We start from the raw sequence: 18,587 nt of genomic DNA, 5'->3' as shown, positions 1-18,587 counted from the left end.
ATTTTCAGTATATTGCATTCTGCCTACAAAAGTTACTATGATGACAAAAGCAAATCTATTAACATTCTGTAATGAATTTTTAGTATTAGATCTTTGAATATTAGAGATCTTGAGTTAAAGTGAAATTTATTTATTTATATATATGTGGGGAGGGGGCAGTGGAGAGAGAGAGACACAAACACAGTGTCTTGCTCTGTTTCCCAGGCTGGAGTGCAGTGGTGTAATCATAGCTCACTGCAACCTCAAACTCCTGGGCTCAAGCAATCTTTCTGCCTCAGCCTCCTGAGTAGCTGGGACTACAGGCATGCACCACCTCACCCGGCTAATTTTTTGTTTCTATTTTTAGTTGTTCAGCTTAATTTCTTTCTATTTTTGGTAGAGACGGGGTCTCACTCTTGCTCAGGCTGGTTTCAAATTCCTGAGCTCAAGCTGTCCTCCTGCCTCCGCCTCCCAGAGTGCTAGGATTACAGGTGTGAGCCACCGTGCCGGGCCAAAATTCAGACATTTTAAGTAACTTTAAGTTTTAGAACCAATCAAGAACTACAATATCCTAATATCGGTGTTTGATGGGATTCTAGGACTACCGGATTACATTCTTGGATACTGACTAGTTTCTTGATAAGAAAATAAACATGAGAGAAACACATAAGCCAGAATCATGACAGTTTTCAAAGATCTGTTTAGAAATACAGAAGCTAAGAATGTTAAAAGCACAAAAGGAATTTTCATGTCACCAAAATGTCCACATCTTTACAAGCGAGGGCACAAGAGGCTGGAGAGGTCATGGTTTGCCTGGAGAGCAGCGGAACAGGCCTGTCTGTGAGGACCGGCAGCCCCTCTGCTGGGTAAAAGGAGCGCTCATTCCTATAAGGCCTCTCCACGGGCGGAGTGACAAATTGCGACACAGTCCCCTAGAAAGTGCAAAGACGTGCAGATTGTACTTGTGGTAACACACAGATCGTTTGAAGAAGGAAATTGCTGCTTTGGGCAGAGCCGCGTGGCCGGCGCCTTCTCCCGCTGGGCAGTCGTGCCGGCTGCGGAAGCCTCGTCGCTCCTTCCGTCTCTCCAGTGGATTAAGTGCCGGCACAAGATGGCAGCTGCTTTTCAGAAAAAGTTCGAATGCTTCTAACATTTTAAAAAACATAACTGACACATGTTTATTTTATATTTACAGAATTATATAGTTTTCTGTCATATTTTGTCTGCTGTTCTAAGAATGCTAAATGGGCTTCTAGTAAGTGAAAATTATGATTCGTCTTCTAAATGTGGTGTTGTATTTTGTTTGGTATCAATTTCAGAGCTGATGTTTTTGGAGACAAGTGCGCTAACGGGAGAATGTGGAAGAGGCTTTTGTACAGTGTGCAAGAAAAATACTTAACAAAATTGAATCAAGTAAAAGCCTTTCCATTAATAAACTTCTAGCTCAGTAATATCGCCTTTTAATATTTTCAGGAGCAATTTGGTTAAAGAATATTCTCTCTGCGCCTACCAACCTAACACCGCCACTTACGGGTTTGCAGCTCACGTCCCGTGGCTGCGGTGAACGCCGCCCTCTGGCCAGGATGGTTTCCGCAGCGATGAAAGGGACGAGAGACCAGCTCCACTGTGGGGGGGGCGGGGCAGTCAAGGTTTCAGCCAGCGTTTGCTCTTAGCGCCACAGTCTCCGTGGGGTCCTTTGCTTAAAGGAGGAGGAATGGGCCTTTGTCCACTCTCTGTCAGCAACATGCCGGGTCTGTTGGGCCCGTGGCCACATGTAACGGCATGATCGGCGCATCGTGGAATGTTGGCCGTTGCAAATGGGGCGTCATGGAGCTGTGTAGTCAGGAGTCATGTTATTTCTGAAGCTAACTGAGCATGCCTCGATTGTAACGTGCCTCGTTTTTATATTTGTTGCTTCGATAAAAATAACTTGAAATAACTCTAATGTGGGCAACTGATGAAATACTACGTAGTTGTCCCTTACTAGAGTTTTTATTTAAATATTACCAAACATATATGGGTATTCACTTTTTAATTAATTCATTCAAATATCTGAGTGCCTATTCTTTGCCAAGTGCTGGGATACAAAAATTAATCACAATTCTTGCCCTCAAGAAACCATCTTTCAAGGGAGACAATCAAAAGGTAATGATAATCCTGTGAGGCTGATGCAGCGATTGAGAGATGCGCAGGCCCCTGGCGTAACGGAGAAGGGGAAACTGCCCCACCCAGAGGGTGGAGGTAGTGTGGGGGGGACCTCCAGGAGGAGGTGATGGCTGAGCTCAAACTTTCAACGTATAAGGAAGAGTGAGCCAGCAGGGGAGTGAGGGGGAGGGAGTGGCAGGAGGGAAGGTTGAAGAAAGGCAGGAGCCAGCCAGTGGCCCTCATCAAGGATCTAGAACTTTTTCCTGTACGTTATGTGTTCTCAGTGCTGGCTGGGTGCTAGAGTCGCTGGGATGCGTGGGAAACTGTAATCCCAGGCCCCACCTGTAGGGACGCCAACTTCACTGGGCTGAAGTATGGTTTAAGCATCAGCATTTTTACATGTTCTCTCGTGTGATTCTAATGCTCAGCCAAGACTGAGAATCACTTCAGTGGTGGGGTGGGGTCAGCTGGCGAGTGACGTGGTCAGGGTGTGACTTGACATCCGTCATGTAGTAGGTGGTTATGTTGAGGACAGATTGAAGGGAGGACAGGGCTAGAGGCCAGGATATCAGTTAAGGCATTTTTGAGTAATGTGAGTAAAAAATGACTGATTAAAGCTCAACAGGGGCCGGGCACGGTGGCTCATGCCTATAATCCCAGCACTCTGGGAGGCCGAGGCGGGAGGATCGTTTGAGCTCAGAAGTTCGAGACCAGCCTGAGGAAGAGCAAGACCCCGTCTCTACCAAAAAAAAAAAAAAAAAAAAAAAATAGAAATTAGCTGAACAACTAAAAACATAGAGAAAAAAAGATTAGCAGGGCATTGGTGGCGCATGCCTGTATTCCCAGCTACTCGGGAGGCTTGAGCCCAGGAGTTTGAGGTTGCAGTGAGCTAGGCTGATGCCCCGGCACTCTAGCCCAGGCAACAGAGCGAGACTCTGCCTCAAAAAAAAAAAAAAAAAAAAAATCAGGGAAGCAGGCATCCTTGCCTTCTTCATTGCAGGCCCAGCCTACTGGCAGGTTCTCCACAGGAAGAAACGTAACTGGACTAAAGAAAATTCATGTCAAGAAGGCACAGCAACTGGGCACACAATGCCCCAGATATGAACCTACCTTTGCAGACATTTCAGAAAAACTGCTGCACAATCAGCAAACGTGCAGGATCCATTGAAGAGCTGCTTGGGGCTGTGGGGTGACCCAGGGTTATGGGTCCCTGTGTGCTGTGTGTCCTGCCTGCACCTGACAGGGCATCTGGGGGGGTCTCTTTCTCCTTAGCTCCTCACTTGTCAGTGCACTTTGCACTGCCCTGTGGCCTCTGTCTCTCTCTCTGTCTCTGTCTTTCTCTGTCACCCCAATGTGCAAGGCAGCCAAGCTGTGCCCAAGGCAGAGGTGGAGGTGTCCTGCATCCTTTGCAAAGGGAAGCCACACGCCATTGGACACCCCCCCCATCAGGCCTGGCAGGGTGCTGAGGAGTCTCATCTGTCCTGCCTTCATCTTTGCTTCTTCCTCTCCCTAGCGTGCCCAGGGAGCTGCAGGAGGATGCAGGGACTGAAGGACTGTCACAGGCACTGATGGAGCAGGATTTCCTTCCTGGTGGTGCTGACCTGTCTGACTGCCAAGAGCCAATCAGAAGCGCTGCCTCCCTGTCTGCTGAGCTTGAGGTCGAGTCTGTTCTGGATGGAGCGGGTGAGTCTTCCCGTGATAAAGCTGGTCAGTCTCACTGGCGTCCCAGGTGGCCTTGCTGTGCTCAGTCCTCTGCCTGGGCTGAGCGATGTCCCTGCAGGCCGACTCAGGAGACCCTGTTGGTTCCCGTCAGGTGCTTGGGCACCGTTTCCTGCACAGAGGGGAGGTGGGTCTGGGAGCTTTGCCATCTGCCCAGCGCCTGGCCGTGTCCTGGCAGCCCAGCCCCCACTGCCCTGTGCAGGCCGCAGATGCACAGGCAGGTCCCAGCTCCTGCAGCATGTGCACAGCAGGGTCGAGTCTCTCCTGAGGGTGGCATCTCGTGTCCCCTGCATGTCCTGGGCGGGGCCTCCACTCTGCACGTGGAGCTGCAGCTCCATGAGGCCCAGGGGCAATTAATCAGGGGCTCAAAAGTCCTTGTCTCTCCCGCCCTGTCCCCAGGGTCTCTGCTCTCACCTTGGCTGTCCTGGGGCCCTTGGAAAGCTCCAGGCTCAGTCTCACAGCCACCCTGCCAGGCCTGGGCTCCCGTGAGGAGGAAGGGAGATGCTCAGACACACGTCTCAGAAGGGAGCTGAGTGTGGGAGGGGACGGCCCTGCCAGGCGTCACTAACCACAGGCCAGGGGAGGCCAGTTCTCCTCTGCAGTGGGGTCACAATCACAGAAGGCCACCTCCTGCCTGGCTTCCCTGCGATAGTGTGAACCGTGTGTGTGTGCAGTGCACAGCCGGGACCGGCAGCGGTGGCACAGGCGGTCTGCCCCGCCCACCCTCTCCCTGCAGGGAAAACCCCGGCAGACACAGCACGAATGTCGCCTGAATTACACATGGATGTTTTAGTGAGGATTTTCTCCACATAGCTGTGTAACACCATGCACAGAATTTGAGAGTGTGACAGACGCTGTCCCTCGCCCTGTGCACGGACAGTGTCTCCGCAGCGTGGGTTGCGCAGGCTCGGCCCAGAGGGAGGAGGCTCCGGCCAGCAGCAGGAATGTGCCACACGTCTAGCTGTGCTGTAACCGTCCCCTGAGGGGACCCGGCTGGGGAGACCTGGCTCTGTAGCCATTCAGGGGAGGGGTGGGAAGGTGGTCCACGCAGCTCAGGGGCCACCAGCGAGACCAGGCTGCGTGGACAGCCCCTCGGTCTGCGTCTGCAGTGGTGCAAATGGAAGGTCCCCGTGGGAGGACCAGACTCCCCAGGGCGTGGTGGATTAGGGACACCTGTCTAACAGTCTGTGGAGGAGGGTCCAGAATCGGTGAGGGCCACACGTCTGGACACAGGAGAAACCTGACAATGATCAACCTTGCCATTTGACACCGTAGTGCGGTGTCGCCCAGCTCAAATATTTGAATGACCTAAGGGAGCTGAGGGGAGATGAAGTTTGTGACAATCATGAGGCTAAATAAGTAAAACCGTGAAGGAGGCTTCGGGGCGTCAGGAGTTGGCCATGTTCCCAGGAAGGTTCCAGACCACTACGACTGTGCAGGGAGGGAAAGGCAGGTGGGGAGGGAGGGAGCTCACCTCCCGGGATAGTAGAGAAGGGACCAGGTGACGTGCTGAGTCCTGGAGGAGGTTCCTGCCTCAGTGCCCTTCAGTCCTGCCGAGTGTGCGACCCTCGTCTCTGGGCTTGACAGTTCTTTCCACAGACAGGCGTGTCGGGTGGAGATGTTTCCCCAGAGCCCAATAGGAGCTATCACGAGCTCTTAGTGAGTGTCCCACTTGAGTGAGGGTTCACGGTGGCAAACTGTGCCTTCAGTCACTCTGGGGGCCACCAGGCCGAGGGAGGAGCCTGTGCACAAAGACCGGGATGCTGGAAGGACCCTGGTGCAGGGCTGGGGTGGGGGCAGTCTGACCCCAGGGGATGATCTGCACAAGGACAATTTGGGGGGAAGTGAGGTTGGATGAGAACGTGGGGCCACAGAGAGCAGGACCCAAGGCGGGGAGGTGACGTGCGTCATGTCGTGGGCTGTGGAGAGGAAGATCTCGGAGGCAGAGCAGGATGTGGTGAGAGCAGGACTGAGGGGGCTGAGCCCGGTGAGGGACTGACAGTGTGGAGGTGGCAGCGTCGGGGGGCCCAGTCGGGAGGACACTGGGGGATCCAGGTGGCGATGAGGAGAGTCTGAACAGCGTGAGCTCTCGGGAAGGTGACGCAGAGCACATGGGGGTATCTAAGTTTGAGTGTCTTCCCCTTTTGCCAACAGAACCAGGGAGCCCCTCGGCGTTCATGCCATTTTCTCATTCAGCCACCAGAGGGCAGTGTGGGACTGCTTATGACAATGACGTTCCATTTCAATACTTTTACAGGCTAGCATTCAGAATGACTTTTATTGTCTTAGAGAATTTTTAAAAAAACGTTTACTTGCTATTACGCTTTAAATCATTTGGAAATAACGAAAACTTCGTACAAGAAGCAAATATAAGTTTATCCCACTAACTGGAAGATCTCTTTACACATGTAGACATGTAAAATTATCAATCAATGACTGAAGGTAGATCTTAACTGAACAAAATATTAAAAATTAACTGAATATGGATAAAATAATTAAATTTAAGAACTAAAACTAAAGGTCTTAGAAGAAAATGTAGGGGCAAATCTGTATGACCTTGGATTTGACAGTTTTGTAAACATGTCACCAAAAGCTTTAGCAGTAAAAGAAGAAAGAAAAAAACAGATAAATGGGGCACCACCAAAATTAAAAACTTTCTTGTATCAAAAGACACTCACAAGAGATTGTAAAGGCAGCTCATAGGATGGCAGAAAATACTGGCAAATGATAAACCTAGTAAGGATTTTATACCCAGAAAATATAATGAACTCTTATAACTCAAGTACAGAAATACAAACATCCAACTAAAATGGGCAAAGGAATCATATAGACATTTCTCCAAACAAGATACATGAATTGCAGTGAAGTACATGGTAGATGGTCAACAGCATTAGATATTGGGGAAATGTAGAAGAAAACAACAATGAGACCCCAGTCCACACCACTAGGACGGCTATGATTAAACAGCATCAATAGTTGCGTGAGTGCCTTGATTGAGGTCAAAGCCTGGATGGATCCTCTGTGACATGGAGCTTTGCCTCTGGGCTCTTGGCTCTGCACGTATTTTGTCTTCATTGGAATCATTACTTTTTTCTTTCTTCACACACTCATTGCTTCTTCCTCTTCATCCTCACGGCAGCACCTTCCCTTAATGGCTTGGGGCATGCTTCCCACCTGAATTAGTCTCACATTGACCATGGCATGGTTCCGACTGTCTCCTATGGGGACTGCCCTCGTGGTCTCAGGCTCCTCTGGGTCCTCTGTACTGACCTGACTCCTGCCAGTCCCGATTGCTTTCAGCTCACCTGGGTGGTTTAGGAGAAAGTCCAGGACTGCAGAGAACCAGAACCCATCTCTGCCCGGGCTATCTCCAAGGGGGAGAAAATCAGAGGGATGTTTCTAAAACAATGACCCACACGAGAGCTGCGATTCTCCAGCAATTAAATCAGAGGGAGAAACCTCAAGGAGAATGGAGGAGCTAAAAGCCAGGGTGGGGAAGCAGGGTTCCCTCTCTTGTCCCCTACCAGGTGGGACACCTTATGTGGACAAGGGGACAGTTCCCAAAGAAAGGCCACCACGGACATGGGACTTGGTCTGCTCTAGCTGAGTTGTTCCTGTGGCTCCCAGAGTTCTGGGGACCTTTTCCCAGGATGTACATTTAATGGTGGCCTTTTTTCTTACGTGAGAATCTCTAGGGATACTTCTCTGAAATAGATTCTGGGGCCTTATCTCCAGAGATGTTTTAACAAGTGTCCCAGTGACTCATATGCATGTTCTTTAGCTCTGTGTCTAGTAAAGTCTGGGTGCCTTTCAGCTTCATGTTATTCTATTTAACTGTCCCAAACCCTAGTGGTGAGTGCCGCCCTATTTTCCACATGAGGATTATAGCCTTGAAGAGGGTAGAGAAATTCTCCTTAAAAGTATCCCTGGCCTGCGAGAAGCTGCATTTGAATCTCAGATCGCCTGTGCCGAGGCTGTGCTATTGTTGCTTCCGCACTGACCCAGGATGGAATTTGGCTGGGACGGTGGTTGGGATGAGAGGTCTTTGGCAAAAGTGAATTACTCCTAGTGACGGGGAATGATTCACTTGACTAGTATTGACTGTTTTCTGTAGCAGGTGCTCGTGGAGACACTGGGGACCTGTCGTCACCAGGGCGGACAGAGTCCACTGAAGATCATCTTCCTACTGAAGAGATTATAGATAATCATTTAATATACTTCTTTTTTGATTCTGTTACATGTAATTTATCCTTTGTGTTCCTTTGTCACCTGAGACCAGTCATTGATTGAAAACTGAGTATAAATAATAGAACTGGATCAGGCATAGTGGATCCAGCCTGTAATTTCAGCACTTTGGGAGGTCTAGGAGATAGATCACTTGAGGCCAAGAGTTCAAGACCAGCCTGGGCAACATAGTACCACAGCATTTCTACAAATAATATTAACAATAATGATAAATGAGCTCTGGGTACTGGTGTGCACCCGCTGTCATAGCTACTCAGGAGGCTGACGCAGGAGGATCCCTTGAGCCCAGGAGTCTGGGGCTGCCGTGAGCTGTGTTCACGGCCCTGCACTCCAGCCTGGATGACAGAGCAAGACCCTCTTCTTCAAGAAGAAAACACAGGACTAAGAACTATAGAATTGTGATAAAAGATATGTCCCAGGACGGAGCCATCTGAGATGTTTTAACAGTGGAAATAGCCATGTTGGATCCCAAATCCCAGAAACTGAGATGCGAGTTCCTGGTGGGAGAGCTCGGTGCTTTGGACAGGGAAGCTGAGGCCCAGGCTTGTGAGGTGGCCCTGCTGCCACCAAGGGGTGAGGGAGCAGGGGACAATCTCTTAGTCCTTCTGGGCCTCAGTTTCCCCATCAGGAAGTGAAGGTTCCTACTGCACCTCTCCCAGGGTCCTTCCTGCTGGGTTTGCTCTGAGTCTCTGGGGGCTGAGCTGTGTGATAAAGGTGCCCTGGGACCCACAGCAGAGACCTGACCTTGGTTCTTACTGTGACTGTCCCCTGCAGGACCCTGGGCTGAGGCCACACCCTGAGAACTCAGAACGGAGGGAGCAGATGGAAGAAGGGGAGCTGGCAGGTTTGGGGGATGAGAATGACCAAAACAAGGACATGGGAACGATGGAGCAGGTGGACACACAGGGGGTGAGAATGAGGACAAATTGGGTTCAGAGATCAGGGGTCAATGAGAGACATCTGTCATCACCCAAACCCTCCTCCACCTGGGCGGAGCAGTGGGGATGAGAGAGGAGCTCAGGGCACAGGTATCCTGGACACCTGGCCAAGGACACCCACAGTCTGGACTCAGAGCTGGTTCACACTGAGGGAAGCACCAACCCCAAGCGGAGGAGGAAGTGACCGTGAGGCCCTGCCCAGCTCCAGCAGCCTCGTCCTCAGGGCTGTCCTGGCAGTGGATGTCCTCCAGGTGAGGGTGGGCTGAGCAGGAGAAGGGTGGACATGCTGCTCTAGGCCAGTGACCTGGGGACAGGGGACCCTTGCACATGAAGTAGTGACACTTGTCTATTCTCTGTCCCTTTCAGTTGAGAAAGATCTGGTGGCAGCCCAGGGAACGGGAGGAGAGGTCACAGACACGTCGTCCCCATGACGCAGTGAACAGGAAGGGAATTCCTGAGAGCAGTCCCGGTGTCACCAGACCCCCACAGGGGACTGTCCCTGAGTTCGGATACTGTAGGGCAGGGGTCTCTCTACAGAAGGAGACATGCAGCTCCCTGGCAGGAAGCATCGTGTCCCTCACAGGACACTCGGGGAAGGAGTGTAGACGGGATGCTGGAGTCAGAAACCACTTTTATTCCGTCGCTGACAACCACTGCGGGGAGCCCCCTGGTGCCGGGCCCGAGTGGGAACCGTGAACACGGAGATGATGACACCATGTCCCAGTGTCCGCGGAGCTCTCAGGCCGGTAGGCCGTGCATCGTGGCAACTGTGGTGACGGTGAGGGAAGGGCCCATGGGGTGTGGGGGTGACCTCAGTGGCTGTCCTGGTCCCCCTTCTGTTTGTTTCTAACAGCTGGGTGGAGCCTGTGGGACACAACAGTCCTGACCTCCCAGGACACGAGGCATCTACCCTCCAGGTCATGTCAAGGTCAACGCTGCCAAGGTCTCCAGGGAGAACTGCTGACTCCGTCATGGCCACCTGGAGACACCATGAGGCAAGTTTAGTTGGACCCATAAGTCCATGTCTGCCAGAAAGGGTACGCTGGTCCCTGTTCTTGCGGATAATCAGATGTTTCCATACTTTCCTAACCTCCAGTCACATCAAAATTAATTAAACGATGACTCTATTTTTAGAATTTCAGTAGCTCATAATTTGCTCTCGGATCTCACATTAAAGAATGAATGTGGAGGGAATAAAACAGTTTCCGTGTTCGCAGGGAACACTCAGGGACTGGGGCTGGACTGGCTTTCTGCATTCATGGGCTCGGGGAACATCGTGACTCTTGTGCTCAGAGACACAGAAACATCCCACACCCTTGTTTCACTCTCTGTCCACCGTGTCCCCATCTGTAAAATCTGACATCTGTGCTTACCTAGGGTCATTGAGCTAAGTCAGTTGAGCTCAGTGAGAGCAGTTCATGATCCCTGTGGGTAGTGTCCTGTGCTCGTCACACTGGGGAGCAGAGGACAGGACCTCCGGTCCCCACTGAAAGGAGCTGAGAGCCGTCTGCTCTGAATTCAGCCAGGGGTCTGTGTAGGTGGGAATCAATAGCTCACCCCACTCGCTCCCCTGCCGATGAGGAAAAGGATGATGAGGAACAGTGACAACCCTGGGCTTTATGCACCTCCTCCTGACTCATGTCCACACCATGTGGAGAACGTCCTGCAGAGAGTGTCCCAGCTTCCTGTGTCACAGTCGCGTGCCACACATCCTCAGCATGGCTCCTCTGCATGTGTTTAGGTCACAGATCATATCTAGATTGTAGCAACAAGAAGAGAAACAGCGCAGTGACAGACTGGAAATCCTTGGACAATGTCTGGTCGGGCAACGGGTCTCTACCAAGTTCAAGAACCTGCTCAGAAAGTGACGCTTTGGGGAACACATGGATGAGCTGGGTCCAGTGTCCTGTGGTGGGAGACACCTGACTGCATCTGGCAGCACCTGGTGACTTCTGGAGCAATAACATTCTCCACTTGCCCAAAATGCTGGCCCTGCACACCAGATCAGAAGGTCTTTAATGCAGCAAATCAGCTGGGAAAATGGCTCTGCCTCTATGGCCAAGGAATGACATGGATCCCCTTGGGGTGACACAGGAGGAAGGAGATGGAACTTAGGACAGTGGCCACAATACAGTACGTGAACTGGCTGCCTGCTGTGGAGCTGTGAGTGAGCTTGGAGAAACAGAAATGTTATCTTTTCAAAAAACGTGTTTGGTGAAAATGGGGACCCAGTGGCCACTGGGGCTTAACATACGTCTCATAACTGACGTCATTCCACAGCGTAGTGTGGGGGTGGTTTAGGGTGGAGGGACACACTGTCAAACGTGGCCGAGCAGTCCTCCCTCCTTCACTCTGACACGAACGCTCGGGGTCCACGATGACACGAGTTCCACCCTCAACTCAGGCAGGTCCAGCAGCTGAACTGCAGAGACCTGGGCCACAAGGCGTCTCCCCGGTGTCAGACTCACCACACCGGGGTGGGACTGGAAGCCAAGAACATGAGGAGATGGCTCGGGGGCCCCTCTCCCGTGTCTGCCTGTCCCTCTCAGCTCAGCCTCACCTGTTGTGTCCCTAAACCACATTGCACATGGGCACCATGGAGCCTCATCACCCCAGAGTCATGACCTTGACCTTCCCATGTTTGGTTAGTGGAACACAACCACAGCTCAGCGGTTTCAGGTCAACACACAGATCTACGGAACAAGGTTTCGTAAAGGTGCTCTGGATCCCTGTCCTGTGCAGCATGTGAATGAAATGACCAGAAATGTAAAACCTGCCATGAGGTTGACAAGTCTTTTCAATAGAGATGGTCACGTCGTGTATTCAAGGACCTGCACATGGACTAGTTCAATCACTGTGACGGCTGGGAAAGGGAACACGAGGGAGTAGAAAGAAATCCATTAGCAGCAAGTATGAAGTTTAATGTTCAGTGACCGGAAGGAACAACCCGAAGCGGCCCGCACAGAGGGGAGGACGTAGGTGGTGGGAGGTCACACGTGACACAGGTACAAGCAGAGGCAGCCCCCTGGGAGAGGACTGAAGCCAACGTAACCCTGGAATGCAGCAGGGACACTCAGGACAGAAACCACATGGAAAAACTAAGTATTTGTTCACTTAGTGTTACAAACTGCATTTTGTTCTATACTTTCTAATGGATTTGGAGGGACGGGAGAAGATACAGAGAAGAAAGTCATGAGAGATCTACATTTTTACATTGCAAAAGTTTGACATTATTTAATTTAGGAAAAATCCTAAGATGTGTTTTCATGGTGAAGAAATGGTGGGATGACTACTTCACAACCATGAAAAACAAAACTCGTCGGGAAACTGTTTCTGCCTAGATATTTCCATACAGACACAGAAATGGACAAGAGGGAACATGCTTAGATTTACTGAGAAATGAAGGGGTCTATGGCATAAGTACATGTCTACACCACTATGGAGCATGGCCGATCGGGAGGTGTCCCCATGAGTGGTGTCCCCTTTAGGCCAGACCACCTGACTTATGCATCCGCATGGCCCAGGCACCTGGGGGGCAGGGCTCCTAACATTCCATGCACCCGCACAGAATTCTGTTATGACGACCGAAGACCGTTACCTGGCTCACTGAGCTCCACTGGCTCAGTTTCATTGGACTGTGAGCTGCTGGAGGTGACTTCAGCGCTGAGCTCCGGCGTTGTGAGCCTGATTAAGTCTCAAGTGCTGTTGGTGGATCACATTTTTCTGACAGTAAGTGAAGAAGTCCAGTGCTGGTCCTCCCTCAGTCCCGATGAAACCTATTGGATTTCATTTGTTCCTCACCCACCATGTGTTTGGGTTTCTCCCCCCAGTCCCTGGCTGTGCCTCTCCTGCCACACTGGCCAGCATGGCAGGGTCCCTCTGCCCCCGGTCCAGGCAGAGGGCAGAGATGGACAGCCGGGAACTGCGCTCCCAGCTGGTGGATGCAAAGGAGAAGATTCTGGACCTCAGGGAGAAACTATATACATCAGAATCAACCGCTTTCTCCCTGGCCAACCAGCTGCGGAAATATAGTAAGTTCTATAGGTTCACATGCTCAGTGAGGAACGGTTGTGTGTGTTCTCTCTGAGAAAATAAAGTCTCTAGACTTGGTGCTTCTCTTCCCTTTATCAAAATAAATTCCATCCTGATTATATTCCCAGGAAGGGAAAAGGGGGTATTTTAACCCTATTTTTCTGAGGATGGACAAACTGAGGCACACAGAGTTTGGCCACGATTCCAGGTGAGGAGTAGGGTGGGGCATGAGGTAAAATGTCATTTATTCCTGCAGCTGCCAAGGAAGTGCCTGTGATTTGGGCACAGGCTACACCGGTTTGTCTCAGGAGCCTGTGCACTGTACCAAATCCTGCAGTCACATAACGTCACTGTGGTTGTAATTTCTGGGACTGATGAGCTTCCATTCAATTCAGGCTTGTGTTGAGGCCCAACAGGAAAGCACTGAGCTGCCCCCTGGGGAAGGTTGGGATGGACACAGCCCCTGCTTCAGAGGAGCTTCCAGAGGAGTGTGCTCCTAACGACAGTTGTGACATTCCTTAGTGACCCTGTCCAGGGGGCTGACTCTGGTGGGAGAGAAGCTTTCCCACCCCTGTGTGTCCCCTGAGCTGGGGAACATTCAGGGACACAGGACGGCCAGCAGGTGCAGGTGGACCGTGACAGTCTGAGCTAGGAGACATTGGCCCGCGTGTGAACAAGGGACGAGGAGGACAGCAGCAGCCCCTATGACAAGCAAACCAGTGTGTGGGATGGACCCCACCCCCACCCCAGTGCGCCTGGCCACTGCCAGCCCTTGTCCTGCTCAGGAAGAGAAGCCCGAGCGACTGAGGGGTCCTGGGACAAGGGCACGTGCACAGCAGGATTGGAAGGAATCTCGCAGCTCTGAGGCTGAACTTGCATCCTTTTCCTCCAAATTATTTTCCAATAAATCAGAGGATTATTTTTAATCAAAAGGAATTAAAGAGAAGAATAAAAATTGAAGCCTGTTATGGAAGTGAAGAGATGAGTTCTGGGAAAGGACAAACTGTGTTTTATTAACACCTTTCCATCTAATAACATAAGCATATGAAATACTGTGAAGAGGAAGAAGATGGAAGAAGGCTGAAGACCGTGTGTAGAGCAGGGACCCTGGGAATGTCTCCAGGTGCCAATGCAAGTTGTTTGTCTACGCTGTGCCTCAGTTTCCTCCTCTGTTTACACGGTGCTATTGTAGCACCTATTAATTGGAGTTGCAATGATACATTCATTAATTCCTGTGTCGCTTTTACAGCAGAGCCTGAGAAGAGGAGCCACTGTGAGCTCCCAGTTCTCTCACTTCCAGTGTGACCCGAGCCTCACTAGCGTGTGGGAATTTTCTCTCGGGTCCTCGTGGTCTAATGCCTGATGTTTCCCACAGGTGCATCCAGACGCAATATCTACCTGTGAGAGACTGGTGCGCTCTTTGCATTCCCAGCACGAGGGCCCGACCAGTCCTGGGGTCCTGGGGGCCTTCCTAGCTGTGCAGGCATCACTGCATCATGCCCCATGCAGTGATTTGCGTCACAGGCTGCACCTTGGTCACGTGGCCCCTGATCAGAGTCAGACCTTCGGGGATACGAACTCTGACTCTCCTAAATCCCAATTCGATTTATGCCAAGTACCTTATGTGCCTTTCAGCTTCTCCTTCCTCATCTTGCAATAGGGATTCTCAAGGCCATGGAGATGGGAGGGTGAGAATTAAAGGTGTAGAAATCCCCACATAGGACCTGGGACTGGGGATATTTTGGTCCCTGGAAGGGACCCTGCTACCTCCCCTGTGGGCAGTGGCCACAGCTTCCCACTGAGCCGGTGTGTGTGTCTTTCTCAGAGTGTGGCGAGTTCAGGGACGTCCTGGAGTCCGTGCTGGGGGTGAGGCTGGACTTCTGGGAGGAGGAGCGGGCAGAGACACCGACCCTGGAGGACGAGCTCAGGTAAGGGTGCTGTGTGCGGGGCAGGCAGGGGACATGTGAGTCTCTGACGTGGGCAGCTCAGCTGGGACATCTAAGAGCCCACCTGGGCCAAGAGAATGGCAGGAATGGATGAGGCTGGCACGTTTTTCACAGATATTAATAAAACAAGATGAAAACAAAACTAAGGATGTATTCTGGCCCACAGCCGTGACTCAGAGCCATGTTTTCTCCTTTCAAACAAGAAATTGTTAAGGTGAAAGTCACGTAACATAAAGTTAACCAAGTACAGTGACAACTCAGCAGCACTGAGTGTAGTCACACTGCGCATTCAGGTGATGGAAACACTAAAAGCCCGACTCCACACTGAGCGATATATCCCTGTGACAACACTGCACTTGGACCCCTCACAGTCATACAAGTAAAACTTTACCGTGTTGTGCAGTCACCGTCCCATTTACTCTGAATCACACTCACCCTGACTGAATGTGGCTTCTGAGTCTGTTACCCAAAGAATGTTGTCCCCTTGGCCTGGTCATCCTGTGTCTTTCATGCTTTCGACTGGCCCCAGCTGGACCTGCCACATTGCTTCCTGTGGCTGCATGTCCAGTCGCTGCAAAACGTGCTGGGTGTGTCTTCACACGGAAAACGCCTTGGCCACAGTGAGGGACGGAGGGACACCGTTGTGAAGCCGATTCGGGAAGACACCTGGCTCCTCTTACAGGAGAAACAGGAAGGGAGCATCAAGGATCTCACAGGGGCAGTCTGTGACGCATGGGAGGCTTTCCCTGCACATTCTTCTCTCTCTTTGCCACAAGCAGGTCACCTAATACGTGCTAGAATTGCACTTGGAAGGCTTCCTGGGGACATCTTTCCAGAAATGTCTGCCACGGTCCATATAATCTATTGTCAACTGTGCCTTTTCATATTTGCTTTTTCTCCCACCATAGGGAAGCCAATAGGGTCATTGAACAGCAGGCCCGAGAGCTGACCCTATTGAGGCAGGTGTTGAGAGAGGGGAGAGACGGCTCGTTTCTCCTCCAGCAGCACCTGCAGGCCCTCCTCCTGCAGGACAATCTTGACAGCTGCCAGGGCCAGGGCCTCCGTGAACACCTGGTGGAGGGGCGCAGGCTGGCAGAGCACCTCGTCCACACGCTCAGCCCAGGTGAGTGGCCACGGGCCCTTGGGACTCTGAGGTGCTCCCAGGTGCCGGCTCACAAGACACTCCACTCACAATGTGGCTCTTTACCCGGCTGTCCTGGTTTGCACGTCACATTTATGGCCATGACAGGAACAGGGCTGGCCGGTGGGAGCAGAGGACAGAATGCTCAGGGTGGGGGTCCCAATGTCCCCACTCTGTCCTTCCTCCTGATGCATCATGGCCTTGAATTTATCAATTCTTTTTTCATGAGTTTTGCTTTTGTGTGTTGTGTCCAAGGTCCCAAATCTAGGTGACCAAGCCCAGGGATTTGTTCTGTAAAATTGCACTCAGTCAAAAGGCCACACTCAGGGATCCAGAAGGACACATGTGGCCCCAAGGCCCAAGGTTCCCCACTCCACAGTGGACCTTATGCATATTTAATTAGCTTCATACTTAAGAATGTCTTTTTTGAGCTACCTTAAATGGCATTGTGTATTAATTTCAAATTCCAGCTCTTCATTGCTGATATTTAATTAATCAATTGATTGCATATATTAGCTCTGTATCCTGCAACCTTGCTACCAATGGCTTATTCATTCCAGAAGCATTTTGTTGGTGCCCTCATTGCTAATTCTTTGGGATTTTTTATATAGACATTAGCTTTTATTTCCTTTCCTCATCTTATTGAAAAAATTAGACCTTCCAGTGTGATGCTCAGTGGGAGTACACTTCTGACGGTTTGGGCACTTCTATGACTGCAACGGCCTATTTTTTTATTTCTCAAAGTTCTGCAGACTCATACTCCAGCAATTAGTCAATTATGCCTTAGATTTTCTTACCATAGAAATGGTCCACATGTAGAGATCTGTGCCGGTGTTCGTAGGGATGGTGTGGAGCTACTCAATGTCTGACTGGACATTTCTGAAATTCTATGCAGAAAACCACGAAGAGCAGGAGGAGGAGAAGGAAGAAGAACCACCAGCCCCCAGGTAGCAATGAGCAAGCAGGGTCTGGAGGAGGGTGGGTAAAATAGGGGAGGCCCAGTTGCACTGGCCAAGATGTGAAAGTAGCCACAGATTTCACAGCAAAGGTGCATGAAAACTGTTTGTTCTTTGATGACATTCACAGAACCAGTGAAAAATTCCTTCCATTAACAAGGTTGTTCACTGTCTTCAAGGCACTTCCCAGTAACTAGAACAAGTCAGTCTTAGGGATTTCTACAATCATGGAATCTACCTGTTCTCCCTCCCATGGCTGAACTCAGTACGAGATGCCCATCTGCTTTCTGCGTGGTTGGCCTTCGCTTGTTGGAAGTGACCCCATAGCAGGGGATATGAGCAGACTGAAATATTTCCACCATGTCACTGCATTGCTAGACGGGGTCCTAGAAGACACAAGAGCTCCTGGACCTACACTCTCAGGAGCCTGTGCTCACTGTGCCACTGCGGGAACAGTCAGCACGGTCCACGCAGGAGACTGAGCCACTTCGTGGTTCTCTGTGTGTGCTGTCTGCCAACACTGTACGAAGGGGACAGTTGTGTCCCCTTCCTCAGAAGCTCCTTACGTGGCCAGTGCACAGAGCACTTGCTCCTCTCTCACGCCTGCCCTCGAGGCACCCACATTCTTCCTTTCTCATAAGAGCATAGTTTTCTTTCTTTTCTAAATGACAGCCCCTTGCACTCTGTGGCTGGTCCTTCATGGCTCTCATCAGCACCGCCTTGGATCTGGTGTCCAGTCCCTCTTGGTTCGGTTCTATTCTTTATGCCACCAGGCTGAGCAGAGAGGAGCAGGAGAAGGAGAAGGCGAATGGAGTCCTTCAGGGCCAGTTGGGTGAAGACCACCTGACTTCTGCCAGTCACCATGACCTGGCTGACACTGACCAGCCTGCCTGCACTGGTGCCATCCTGTTTGATGAGCAGGGCAGCTCCAGTGTGCTGGATACAGGAGGGCTGTTTTCCTCTTCCTGTTTCAGGGGTGGCCTCGCCGCCTCTGGGACCTCTGCCTGTGTCTCCTGATCAGGACCAGCCGGGGAAGCCGTGGTGCCTGATCTCTCTGAGCTTAACATTCTCTCTTGTGCACCCCCAGGCTCAGCGGGGAGGAGGAGGAGGTCAATCCCACCCAGCAGACCTCACTGCGGGAGCAGCATGTCACTGTCCGCAGTGGCCAGGACCTCTCTGAGTCCCGCCGCCCTTCCAACAGTGCTGCCCTGCTGCCTGATGCGGGAGACGTCTGCGCCTGCCCAGGTACAGCTAGTGAGTGTGTCCGGTATAAAGTAGATGAGTCCAAGTGTCCTCCCAGGGAGCCTCCATGTTCTCTGTGGCCCTCACCTGTCGCCAGGTAGAGAGATGCCAGCAGGCCCCGGAAACACACTGATTTGGATGAGGGTGGCCGCCTGAGCGTTAGGCACAGACATCAGGTGTGTCAGGCAGCCAGGCAACTCCCGAATCCCGGGCCAAACACTTACCCAGGGGACACCACGACAAG

General features: G+C 51.4%; 2 long non-coding RNA genes across 2 annotated transcripts; both read left to right on the top strand.

Annotated features, from left to right (window-relative positions):
* Positions 1 to 3,605: 3,605 nt before the first annotated feature.
* On the top strand, positions 3,606 to 9,782 carry LOC138377070 (uncharacterized). Its single transcript, XR_011231768.1, has 3 exons — positions 3,606 to 3,807; positions 8,863 to 9,277; positions 9,393 to 9,782. It is a non-coding gene; the product is annotated as an uncharacterized lncRNA (long non-coding RNA).
* A 6,293-nt stretch (positions 9,783 to 16,075) lies between these two features.
* LOC138377071 (uncharacterized) lies at positions 16,076 to 18,329 on the top strand. Its single transcript, XR_011231769.1, has 3 exons — positions 16,076 to 16,127; positions 17,041 to 17,092; positions 18,189 to 18,329. It is a non-coding gene; the product is annotated as an uncharacterized lncRNA (long non-coding RNA).
* The last annotated feature ends 258 nt before the right edge of the window (positions 18,330 to 18,587 follow it).

This window comes from Eulemur rufifrons, chromosome 29 (assembly GCF_041146395.1).
Source record: "Eulemur rufifrons isolate Redbay chromosome 29, OSU_ERuf_1, whole genome shotgun sequence".
Classification (NCBI taxonomy): domain Eukaryota; kingdom Metazoa; phylum Chordata; class Mammalia; order Primates; family Lemuridae; genus Eulemur; species Eulemur rufifrons.
Note: the sequence above shows the minus strand (reverse complement) of the source record. Positions and strands in the feature narration are given on the sequence as shown.